The sequence below is a fragment of the Apis florea genome, unplaced genomic scaffold (assembly GCF_048593485.1).
Source record: "Apis florea isolate Af1SG1 unplaced genomic scaffold, ASM4859348v1 contig_37_pilon, whole genome shotgun sequence".
Classification (NCBI taxonomy): Eukaryota; Metazoa; Arthropoda; class Insecta; order Hymenoptera; family Apidae; genus Apis; species Apis florea.
This window is the reverse complement of record NW_028256861.1, coordinates 1,551,473-1,563,840: the sequence shown is the minus strand read 5'-3', so window position 1 is coordinate 1,563,840 and position 12,368 is coordinate 1,551,473. Positions and strand designations below refer to the sequence as shown.

Here is a 12,368-nt window from a genome sequence, read left to right as displayed (position 1 = left end):
TAAAAAATATACGTATATTCGAAAATTTATATAGAAAAATAATATTTATATATTAATAAATTAAATTATACATCTATTTCATAAAATAATAATATTTTTTGTAATTTCTTTAGAAATTATGTATTATAATGAAACTATAATAGTGTTTGTAAATCATTATTTCTAAACAGTTATAAAAAAAAAAAAAATAAATAAAATTATGGGAATTTTTTTTTATAAAAATGAAATAAAATGTATCTTTTTTACATACATAATTTAATTATTATTTATTAAAAGATTTAATTCATTCTAATATTGAAATTGGTTTTTCAAGCATTTATTTGAAAATTTGAACCTAACCTATAAAAATGAATGAATTATTTTGTAAATAAGAATAAATTATATATCTTATCATTAGTAGTACTCGATAGTTCTTCTACGACGAATCTTTCGTATTAGATTTGATTTAGATTCATCATACGTAGATATTAATCTCGAGCCTTGACTTTTAAAACTCAACAAAGAACTAATCTTTCAAACACTTGGACGATTCGTATTTTAGCGAATTAAAAAATATTTTATCGGTGATCGCGCATTTAATTGGAGGCAGCGCGCATGTATTGCGATCAGCTGAGCATGAATGATCCAATGTTGTCGGTTACGTAAGATCGACGAATTGGGTCGTGTGCCATGTGGAAAACGCGAGAACTCCTCTTGAATTCTTCTTCAACTGGCCAATTGCTCCGCGTGCGACAGCCATTCACTGCCTACTGCTGCAGCGAGATACCGCTGCACGTTCACCAATTTGTACAGGTGGTTTCATTTGTGTATATTCAGTGTATTTGTCCTTTCTGTGATTAACTGTGCTAGGGAAAAGAAATGGATTGTTCCGAAATTGGAAGCAGCATATCCGTTCGACTCTGTTTTCCATGAAAATATTGTAATTAGTAAGTACATATGTTGGATGTTTGTTAAATTATACAGGAATTTTATTAATCTAGGAATGTAATGTCTAGCGCGGAGACGTTTAGATGTCACTAGCGATCAATATTTGATGCCTCTGTACATTTAGAAGTAGGCGTTGCATTTATAGTTGAACGCTTTGTAGAAATATTTTTTTTTTTTTTTTTTTTTATTTTGAATTTTACGATACACTCATATAACATGATTAAGAATTGAAATTATGTTTTTATATGAATCACGAACATGATTTTAGTTTTTAAATATTTCTTTCAAATAATTTTCATATTCATCATTTTACGTAATATAAATATAATTTTGCATTTATTGACGCGAAAAAATATTCTCGGTATAGAATATGTTTTAAGATTTAAATTGCAATGACGTTATTTGAAATATTATTTCAGACAACATGTTATTTTATAATTATTTCAGATAATTTGATATATTATTTTAAATAATGTCATACTATAATTCTAATATAAATGACGTTAATAGAATTAGTATATATATATATATATATATATATATATATACTATAACTTCCATTTATAAAATGTAATATAATTTATATTTTCAATTATTTATCATTATTTCTTTTATCAAATTTGAAATAAAGAAATGAAGAAATAATTAATTATTTAAAATTACTATTATTTCAAATAAATCAATATTACTTATATTTCAATATCGCAAATAAATTATTTTAAGTAATTACATTATTTGTTATAGGTTATGTTAATTATTTCTCACTTCAAATAAATTTTTGATTTGTTGTGGTTAAGATCATTTCTTTTGAGATTAACTTCCGTTTTATTACTCAATAATTCATTGCTGTAATTTTCTTCTTGTTTCTTTCAATGGATCAATTACAGCTATAGTTTTCGCTTATTTTAAGCAACTATTCGCTTTCAATTAGCAATAGAAAACTAAATATAATCAATTGTTGTTGTATAATAAATGTCAGGTTAAAAAATGTGATTATTACAGTATGCATGATTATCGTCACGTTTTTAAATCTCATTTTCCTATATATATATAAAATAATATATAAAATAAATATCATACAAAAAAGTTGTGATTTATTGTTAATTAATATTTTTCTCTATCATTATTTTTGTCAGGATTATTTATTATCGAAATGAATATTTATTTAAACAACTATTCGAGTAAAATTTTTATTGTACTCTATATTTATCATATTATTTATATGTTAAATGATAGACATGAACGAATTCTTAACAAAAGATTATTTATATGTAAAGTAATTGATATGTTTAAAATAAAATTCTTTTATTTAAATAGAAATTAAATAGAAGTAGATTTAAAATAAATAGAAATAATTTTTTTTTAAGAAACAATTGACATTCAATGTGAATTATTATTATAAAATGAAATTGCTGCTAAGTAATCTTTTATTGTTTAGTTGTTTATTTTTAAATAATTAATCTATATTACGGAATTATTTAATGATAAAACTATTAAGTTTATCTATTGTCGTATGATGAAAAATTAGAAATATATATAAAGTTATAATAAATTATTTTTTATTTATAATTTATTTAGAAAAAATAATGAATGCAAAAAATAATGAAATCCTTTTATCTTAATATAAAAAAAACAAAAATATTAAAAAATATTTTAAAATATTTAAATCACTAAATAATTAAATAAAAACCATTTATCCTATTATTTTTTTTTCGACTATATTTTGGCATGCAAAATTATTCTTTGCTTCATTATAACATTTAATCTCATCTTGTATATTTGCAAATAGAATAACAAATGAACATTAGCAAAATGAACGTTAGCAAAAACTATTTATCCTCGATTCGTAAAATTTCCACGTAATCACTACGATTCATTTTGACTAGAAACGATTTAAAATTGTTGGCCAATAGTTTGTGTAATTCCTCGATCGAGAGGACCATCATGGAGGAAGGTCAGAAAAAAGTTCAAAGACACATTATGGCCACAAATGACCATCGTGGTATGTTTTGAATTTGAATATCGTTAAACATTAAAGACACTCGTGGGAAAAATATTAAAATGAAATAGAAATTTTTAATCGAAATGTATGAAAGATTTAATGTTAAAATATGCATCGTAATCTTGAACTTACTGTCATTCATTTATTAATTTATAGACTTTTGTCATAATTTATCATAATTTTTGAAAGCACTATCTATTCCAAAGATAACGTAGATCATCTCTCAGCCAATGATTCAATGTGTTCTGAAATGTATCTTCTTCGAATCCTTGAATTTTAAATAAGGGGAGCTATATTTTGAATGAAAATTATTAAAACAATAATTGAAATAATTTCATTAAAATAAAATGATATTTAAAGATTTATTTATCTAAAATATAATAAATGAATTTATCTAGAGTAAATAATTCTTTAAAATTTATTATTATTTTATATAAATATTTTACATTTTCCAAGATATGATACATATATATCATATTTTTTTGCGAATGTTAATATATTTTGAAGTATCATATAAATATGATAATTAATAATTACTTTTATTATAAGAAAATAAATAAAAAAGTTCTACAATTTATTATGAATAAATAATCTTTTTACATTTTTTTAGAATTAATAAATATACATTTAGAGTATGATTATTATGAATATTAATTATTCATTTATTTATTCTATAATATCCTATAATATGAAATTTATTTTGTATATTAATATGCAATGGCAATTATGTTAGAAGCATTTTTGTAAGAGGAAAATAATAGATATTGCATATATAATTGAAACCTCTTACACATTCGAAAAATTAAATAATAATATCAAATGATATATTAATCAATATATAAAAAAACAATACTGTAAATTAATTATATCGAATTTGAAAAAGTAATTTATACAAATATTTTTATTTTTTTTATTTTAAATACTGTTATTTAAAATTATAATTATAAGCAACTTGAATGTAGTCCAATCTAACACTTCGAATCACCGATCTCTATTTATCCAAATAGTATTGAGAACGTTTATATAGATAGTGATGTAAGCATTAGTGAATTGCGTCATCGGCCAAAAATTATTTTATTACGAAAGATGATGGATATCTATTCCCTGAATTTGGCGATCAGAAAATCGCATGACACATGGACTCTTCTCCCTGATGATCACAGGATTCTTGAAGTCCATTATATACGATAATGCGCAGTCGCCGTGCAATAAAATGTCGAACATGCGCATTGCATATGATCTTATATTTTTATAAGGATTAAAAGTACACAAGAAAGAAGAAGAAGAAAAACATGCAAGATGTTATTATATCTAACTTGTAGTATTTTCTCATAAAAAAATAGATATATGTATCAAATTTTAAATGTAACATTGTATATCCATGCTTTTGAGTCGCAAAAAGATTTTGAGTAGAAAACATTTTTTCTTACATAATAATAAGTATAGTGTACGATGTTTTATCGCACGGCAACTATGCGTCAAGAAATCGGATATTTATGAACCTAACCTATAACATTGCGATTTTGCAATGAAATGTGGATGTATGAATCAATATACAACATTATACTCAAACATCATAATCACAATTGTGGATCAATGATTGTATGTTTTCGTAAGAAACTGCGATTTAAAATGCTCACAAAAGAAATATATAATATCGTTATATCGTCGAAGATGTAAGTGTTATATTTAATTTTTCTATTTCGAATCATAATTTCAGCATATCCGAAAATTAGATTCAAGTTTTTATAATTGCTATTTATCGGCTTTTGAGACTGAGTTGCGATGCAGAGAAAAAAAAACATATATTTATATGACATGAATAAGAATTGACGGACCACGTATTGCATTGAGAAAAAAAAAATTTATATGTATATTTAATTCGAACTTTAGCTCAAAATTGGTTATGAATAATTGAATGAATAATTTCAAAAATTATTTAATTAATTAAATTGAGATTGAGGATATAATCTTATATATATGCAAAATCGGATAGCAAAAGAAAATCAATTATTCAAAAAGTATTATCTTTTCGTATTTCCTTAAAACAAAAATGTTTTTTCTCTTTCAAAATATGAATATTTTCTTGCGTTAGTTCTCATATTTATATATATATATAAGTCCTTGTATTATTCACTGTGAACGAGCATTCTTTATACGAGTAATTACGTTGTTTGTGGCATATAACTATATAAGTCATAAAACTGCGAGTCTGGAAAGTGGACGTACGAATCGTTACGTTTTTACTTTCTACTATATACGGAATCAGGCGAAAATACTGTTTCAGAAATTAAACCGCGATACGCCTTCATACACTTGACGTTATGTATACTTGTGGATAAATATTAGTTAATGATTTTACATTATTGAAATAAAAAATTAGATACTATGTTTGTGAACAAAGTCTAATAGTAGAATATAAAAAAAAAACATTTAAAAATTTCAATTTATTTCCAATTTAAAATTACGTTTAAAATTTAAAATTTATCATGTATAAGTTTATAAAGTTTTTTGTTACTTAGATTTAAAACTAATAAAATGTATCTCACAGAATTTAAAAATGTAAGAAAAGGTTAGGTTAGATATTTTTTTAGAAAATATTTTTATAAAAATTTGGTTGAAACAAATCTATTTAAATTTATCTAAATTAATTTTCTACAGGATAATTAAAAATGTAACAAAAATTAGGATCATGCTTTCCTTTTTTGATCTGTAGAAATAAGTTTTATATGTCTTAAATTTATCTATCAAGTTATTTTTACTTTTATCTTTAATTAATATTCAATTATTATATCATTTCTTGTTATTCATTGTTAGTTTTTATAAAATGAATAAAAAGTTAAATTACGATATCGTTTTTTTAAAAAAATTTTTTATGAAAAATTTGTAGAAATAAGTGTAATAACCTATACTTATGTATACAGTTTCTTGTTACTTATAATCTTTACACATTATTTTTATTTGTTCAAAAGTTTGAAATTAATAAGACTAAGTTATGTATTAAGTAATATATCTTTTTAATAGAACAGCACTTTGAAAGAGTAAAATCTATTAAAATTTCTACTATTTTCTTTGTTTTTTAAATCAATATTTTGAAATGATACAAATGAACAAAATTTGAATATATATATATATATATAAAAATCATCGTTTTATAGAAATAATTCTCAAGAAAAATTTTATATCTTTGAATTAAATTCTTTCCTAAGATATTCAACCTTTGTCTTCGAGACAATTATTTCAAACGAATTTTAATGAACGATGAATTATATGCTAAAATAAATATTATATTGTAATGAAGAAGCATGATTTGAAATGAACGAATATTTAGAGCATATGATTTTTTCATGATATAATTGCGTATTCTAGAATATTAATTTACTTGCAATTAAGAAGTGACTTTTAAACACTACTTGATAATTCTTGGCCATCATTTATCGATGCAGTAATTCGAATAGCGGCAATATTCATTTATGTTTGATTTCTTTAGAATATCATTTCATGAATAAATTCTTTAGCTTATAAAAACTTTTTAGCTTATAAAAGAATTAAAATAAATTAATACATAAAATATTAAAATATAAAAGTTTTATATTTAGTTAATTTATGTATGAAAATTCAAATTAATGAAAAAATTCATCGAATCGGAAAATCGTCTTGAATTGTTGATTCGACCATGTGCGTAAAAGATTAAATTTCACGCAATATTTTAATTTTCATATTTATAATAGTATGACGTACATAATTATATTTATCGCTATAATTGATAAATAAATCATCTCGGCTATTTTATTGAAATTTTTATTGAATTTAAAGAAAGTTTTTAATTAATTTTAAAATTCTTAAAAATTTCTTGGAACACGAACATACAAGAAATATAGTGTTTTTTCTTAATACAAATTCAATTCTAACATTTTTAAAAAAATCCTTATTACAAGATTAATAGATATAAAATATATTTTCTTCCTGTTTTTCTAATAAAAAAATTCAAAGTCGTTGATATTAGAAAATACTTCATAATTTTGTTTCGATATTATCAACCGATATTCGATACGAGATTGCATATTCAATGAATAGAAATAAAAAGTTTCTTGCATTTATATCGAATATTTTAACGAACGAAGTAGAATTGAAATGAGAAAACTTATTTTTTTTTTATATTTTTCTTTATATTCTTGTTTTTTTTTTTCTCTCTTTTCCACCAACAGTATTTCTTCTCATTTCTTTTATTCTTCGTAATTGATTCGTGTATTAATAAAAGATGAGAACCGATTGATAAACAGAGAAATTGCAATATCATTTCTTATTATTATCCTTTATAAATTACATGTGTATGTAATGCAAAGAAATTAAGTCACATTGTATTGCGATAAATAAATGTAATAAAAATATGATATATAATACAATTTCGATCGGAATCGATTCGAATGAATGTCGAGTTTTTTTTTTCTTTTTTCTAAGAAATATTCCGAATGAATTCTGAATGAGGTGTCGAAAGTTTTCACATATCCGTCGAGAAACGGATCAGACCAATAACAAGACATTGAACATTCAGAGTGATGAATCTTGTTCTCGAAATAAAATGTTTGTTGATTTTAAAACGCAAATTCGTGAAAATTCGCAATACGAATTCTAATTGACATTTTAAAAAATGTTCGAAACGGAATAGAATTTACATAGGTGAACAATTTTTATTAGAGGCTAGGCGTAAGGTAGACGAATATTTGTATTTCGATTAAGTTTAACAGATGTATGTCGTACTTACATGTTTTTCAAAAATGTTGAACCGATCGTTTTCGTTGCGTATTGTTATCCGACATCAGTCACGTTCGTTAAACGAAACGAAAAAAACCTTTGTCCGAACTTATTGACCATCGGACCAATCGTGTTGAAGATTTTAAATTTTCCTCAAAGATATGTTATTATGCCATTCATTATCTTTTTTGCATCGTAATATCGAGATTTACAAATATTTATTGATTTTTGAGATTTTTTTCTTTTTTTTTTTCAAGATACAATAAAATCACATTTATATTGTGTTTTTATAATTTTTTATTATTAACTTATTCATTTTTTGATTGGGAATTAAATTTAAATATATATAGTTACTAATGGAGGAAAAAAAACGTAAAATATTATATTTTAATATTTATAAAGAAGAAAGAATCGTCAACGAAAAAAAATTATAGAATAAAGCAGAAGAATGTAAATCAACAAATGATGCAGTCATTTTCCACCAATTATAATGCGTTGCATCCAAAAACTAAGATACTTAAAAGATACGTAAGTGTATAATTCCATAAAGTATGCAGCCATTCTGCAATCTATTTAAAAGATATTTGTTAAATTAATTACATTGAAAACTTTTCATGAATATTTTATATTATATAGTATATTTTGTTGGAAAATTTCAAATATATAAACAAATAAAATAAAGGGGGAAAAAAGAATAAAATTGAAGTATTTATATATTGGATATATACTCAATAAGGATGAACAAAATAAATTCTTTTTCAATATAATATATATAATATATATAAATATAACAAGAAAGAGATTAAATTTGATATCAGTCAGATGTTAAGAAATTTATGTAAATTATTGATTGGATGTGTTGTGCAATTAATGATTTTTTAAAAAAAAAACTTTTAAAACTTTTTTATACACTATTTTTAAACAAATAATATAAACTATAACTTTATTATCATTTAATCATCATTTTGTTATCAAATAATCATTGTTAAATTATTATTTAATTAATGATGTAATTCTGATAAGTAATTCTAGAGAGATACGTGTACATTTTGAATATGTAAAAAAAGAAAAAAAGAAAAAAAATGGAAAGAATTCAATGATTCATATTAATATAAAAAAGAAAGAGCAAAAGAATCGTGAAGGGCGACGAGAGACGCGGCACATTGTCCATGAAGGTGTCCGGTCTCGCGTCAAGAGTCGAAGGATCGCAAAAAGTAGAAGGGATGCGATACCAATATGGCGGCTCGGTTAAAAGCAATCCACCGGCGTGACTGCTGTCAGTCCGCAGCTTGGCACGGTGATAGCGCGTTTATTCGTACGAATATAATCGGTATCGCATAAGCAGCAGCAGACTTTCGTCCCTATTTGTTTCTTTAACGTTTTTATTTTTCTTTTTTTTTTTTTTTTCTTTTCGATTTCTCTTTTTTAATTTTGCATTTCGTTTATTAATTTCTCTTGATATATATCATTTGATACGAATTTGTAAAAAATCATTGGAGAAGAAAGATCGTTAAGAATTTTGATAAAAAATATCGCGTTTCTGTGATCCGATCATAGAAATCGTCGCGATTAGCGACTCGTCGTGCCTGATTATTATTCTTCGTTTAACTTTGTCGAACAAAATTTGACGCTAAAATCTGGAGGGAACCTGGCAATAAAACGTGATCCACGAAGAGAGGAAAGAGAATTTTTCATCAAAGAAATTTGATCGGCAGTGACAGCACGGAAAAAGAGCAGTGTGTGTTCGATTGTTAAGGAAAGACGATTACGTGAGATACATAATTGCCTGTCGTCGGCCGATCGTCCGGTAAGTGAGCTGAAAGTACATAACGTTGCCACGCTCGTTTCCAATGGAAGCGCAACCACTTCGCGCGGTTGTTTTTCCTTCTTATATGTGACGTAACAAATCGACAGAAATGCACGGAAACGATTTCGTGCGCGCGCCTCTTTGTCGATTTAATCGTTGAAACCGTAATATATTTCACCCGTTTTGTTCATTTTTACGCTTTATACTCGTATCACAATTAGTAGAATGTTTTATAAATGCGTTACGCTTTCTCCCCCTCCCTTCTTTTTTTCTTTGTTTCCTTAATTATTTCGATGTGTTCACATTACGAAGTTGTGTAATTCGATCGTTTTGAATAGAAAACGAAAACTTGGATATGTTTCGTTGTTACGTATTTTTGGGTCAATGTATATTATCTTGCAATTATTTTGTACTCGGTAATGTGTCATTAGCAATAAACTAAGTGATACGAGCCGTATCTATACGATATCGATAGATATATATTTGTACAAAAAAATATATGTGTATTAAACATACACATGTGTAGACAGAACGCGCGTAATATTATCTTTAAATTATGTCTACCAAGGTGGCGCTTCGTGTGTTTACCTTATAGGAATTCGTTAACCCTTGTGTTGGCAACTGGATATCCATTTCTGTGTTTCCTTTAATAATTTTTTATTTTCTTAACAAAATATCGTAAAAATGTTACAGATGTCTGTTCTATGAGAACTTTTACATTAGTTAGTGAGAAAATTTATTTCAAAAACTTTTAGAAATAATTGGAAACGATCTGTGAAAAAAATTTACGTTGAAAATTTTAAATAAATATACTTTAATCTTATTTATACGTTTGTAACAACTAGGATATCCGTAAAAATTATAAATATAAATATATATCGTGTATTACAAATAAATCATGAATGAAAATTTTATAAATAAATTACACTAAATATGAAATTCTTGATATTATTTATTTATTAACGTAGAAAATATTAAACGTAAAAACTTATTAATAGCTATCAATATCATCGTAGAAAATCAAGATAAGTACATACTTACATACAAATAACAGATTCGATTGATTTTAGTAGTGGAATTATATTGTTATTTCGAATTTCTTCGAATCTTTTCGTTTATATCATTAAAAACGAAGCAATAAAATAATGTATTTATGTACAATTATTTATAACATAATATAATTACGTTTGTTAATTGAAAGAAATTAATAAAATGAAATATTACGTTAATGCAAACTGGACTTTGACGGATTAAAACAATAATTGATCTTGATATATTATGAAAAGAGAAAACTAACCTCTTCGATAGGAGTTTGACAACGAACGAATCGAACAAATTGAATTTTAATCGGTAGTTAAGAAATGCGTACGTACAAGCTTATATCAGCAATATAATTTTTAATTTTTTAATTGAATTTCAAAATTATTTCCATTATTTATTAAAAACAAATTGTTATTATTATATAATTCATAATACTTTGTTACAATATTAATGCATTACAATTTTAAGAAAATATCTTGCACTTACTGTTATACGTATATAAGTATTTGAAATAACAAATTGAATATATTATATCAATAACATAAATATATTTAACGTTCTTAGAATAAAACTCGTGTTCAACAATAAACATTTTAGTTACCTGCAAAAGAGTATGATGTAGAAATTCGCGATAATATCCATGTTTTTTCCTGTCAATGAGATAATAATGGAAAACCGATAATGTTGAAAGATCATAGCAAACGAACGATCAAATCGTAACATAGTTCGTTGATGTAAACACCGAAACGTCTCTCCCTATTGACGCGTCGTTTTTCGATCGTTTCTCCGCGTGCACTGCTTGTCCCATGAATCACGAATCACATGAGCAATCGATTTGACTTCGATTCACGTTCCACTCGATCGCGTCGCAGTTATTTAAGGGACGTACGTTTGTCTGGCTAGGCGGTCTCCTTGTCGTCATTGAAATATTTTTAAATGGCAAAAATTAAAAAATCTTCATCCTTGTTTCGTCGTTGTTTCGTTTTTTTCATTTCGAAAAAATTTATTTTTTACAGAGTTTCTTTAACTTATATGTATTCTCGAACTTTTACTGTTATTATCTGTGTCGAGCGATTATTCGATTTATCGATTGTTAATATAATTTAACCACTTTTAAATTGATTGCTTTCTCTTTCTGTTTATAATTAAAATAGAAAAAAGGTTAGATTACGAATCAGACTGCTTAAAGAATATGAAAAAATAAATACATATATATGTTACAAAAATAACTGTTTCTACAGAATTAAAAAAAAGTTAGGTTAAAGTTTCCTTGCATTAGAAAATTCTTTTATAAAAAATTTATCAAAATATTAATATCTGTAAAACTAATTTCTAACTAATAATAATAACAAAAGTAGAAGAAGATTTAATATTAAAAGAAAAAATAAATGATTTCAAATTTTTGGCCCATAATTATATAAACATAATTAATTATTACATATAAAAATATGTAATACATGTTTTTTTTCATATTGTGTCTAAAAAATAAAATTGTATAAAAATTTATATATACATAATATATTAATGTTATTTAATAATATAATATAATATTTAATTATTATTTAAAATTTTTATATATAATTTGTTTATATTAAACAGATCACTTGCTTTCAATTGAAAAAGGTTTATGTTTTTGTTTGTTTCACTGTTAAATATCTGTGAAATAACAACAATAATAATCTCTCTTGAACTTTTTAACGTTTTGGACGATAATTTCAGAGGTCAAAAATAATTTAGATGATTTGCTAAATAATAAGTTGAAAACAGCATTTCACATTTACATGATAAAAATTAACAAGATATTAATTAAAAATAATTTGGTAATTATATTCATAA

The 12,368-nt window shown here is 24.4% G+C and overlaps 1 protein-coding gene across 8 annotated transcripts in view; it reads left to right on the top strand.

Moving 5' to 3' along the window:
• The window catches only part of LOC100870493 (very long chain fatty acid elongase AAEL008004), a 48,160-nt gene that overhangs the window by 5,345 nt on the left and 30,447 nt on the right, over positions 1-12,368 (top strand). For 2 of the 8 annotated variants that reach the window (XM_012495361.3, XM_003691217.4), the window contains exon 1: positions 8,964-9,491. The exons of 4 other annotated variants lie outside the window; for them this stretch is intronic. The gene's annotated coding sequence lies outside the window, so the exon portion shown is untranslated. Of the gene's footprint in view, positions 1-791; positions 927-8,904; positions 9,492-12,368 lie in introns of those variants that run through there. 2 more of the 8 variants (XM_031920649.2, XM_012495359.3) reach the window with 2 other exon arrangements.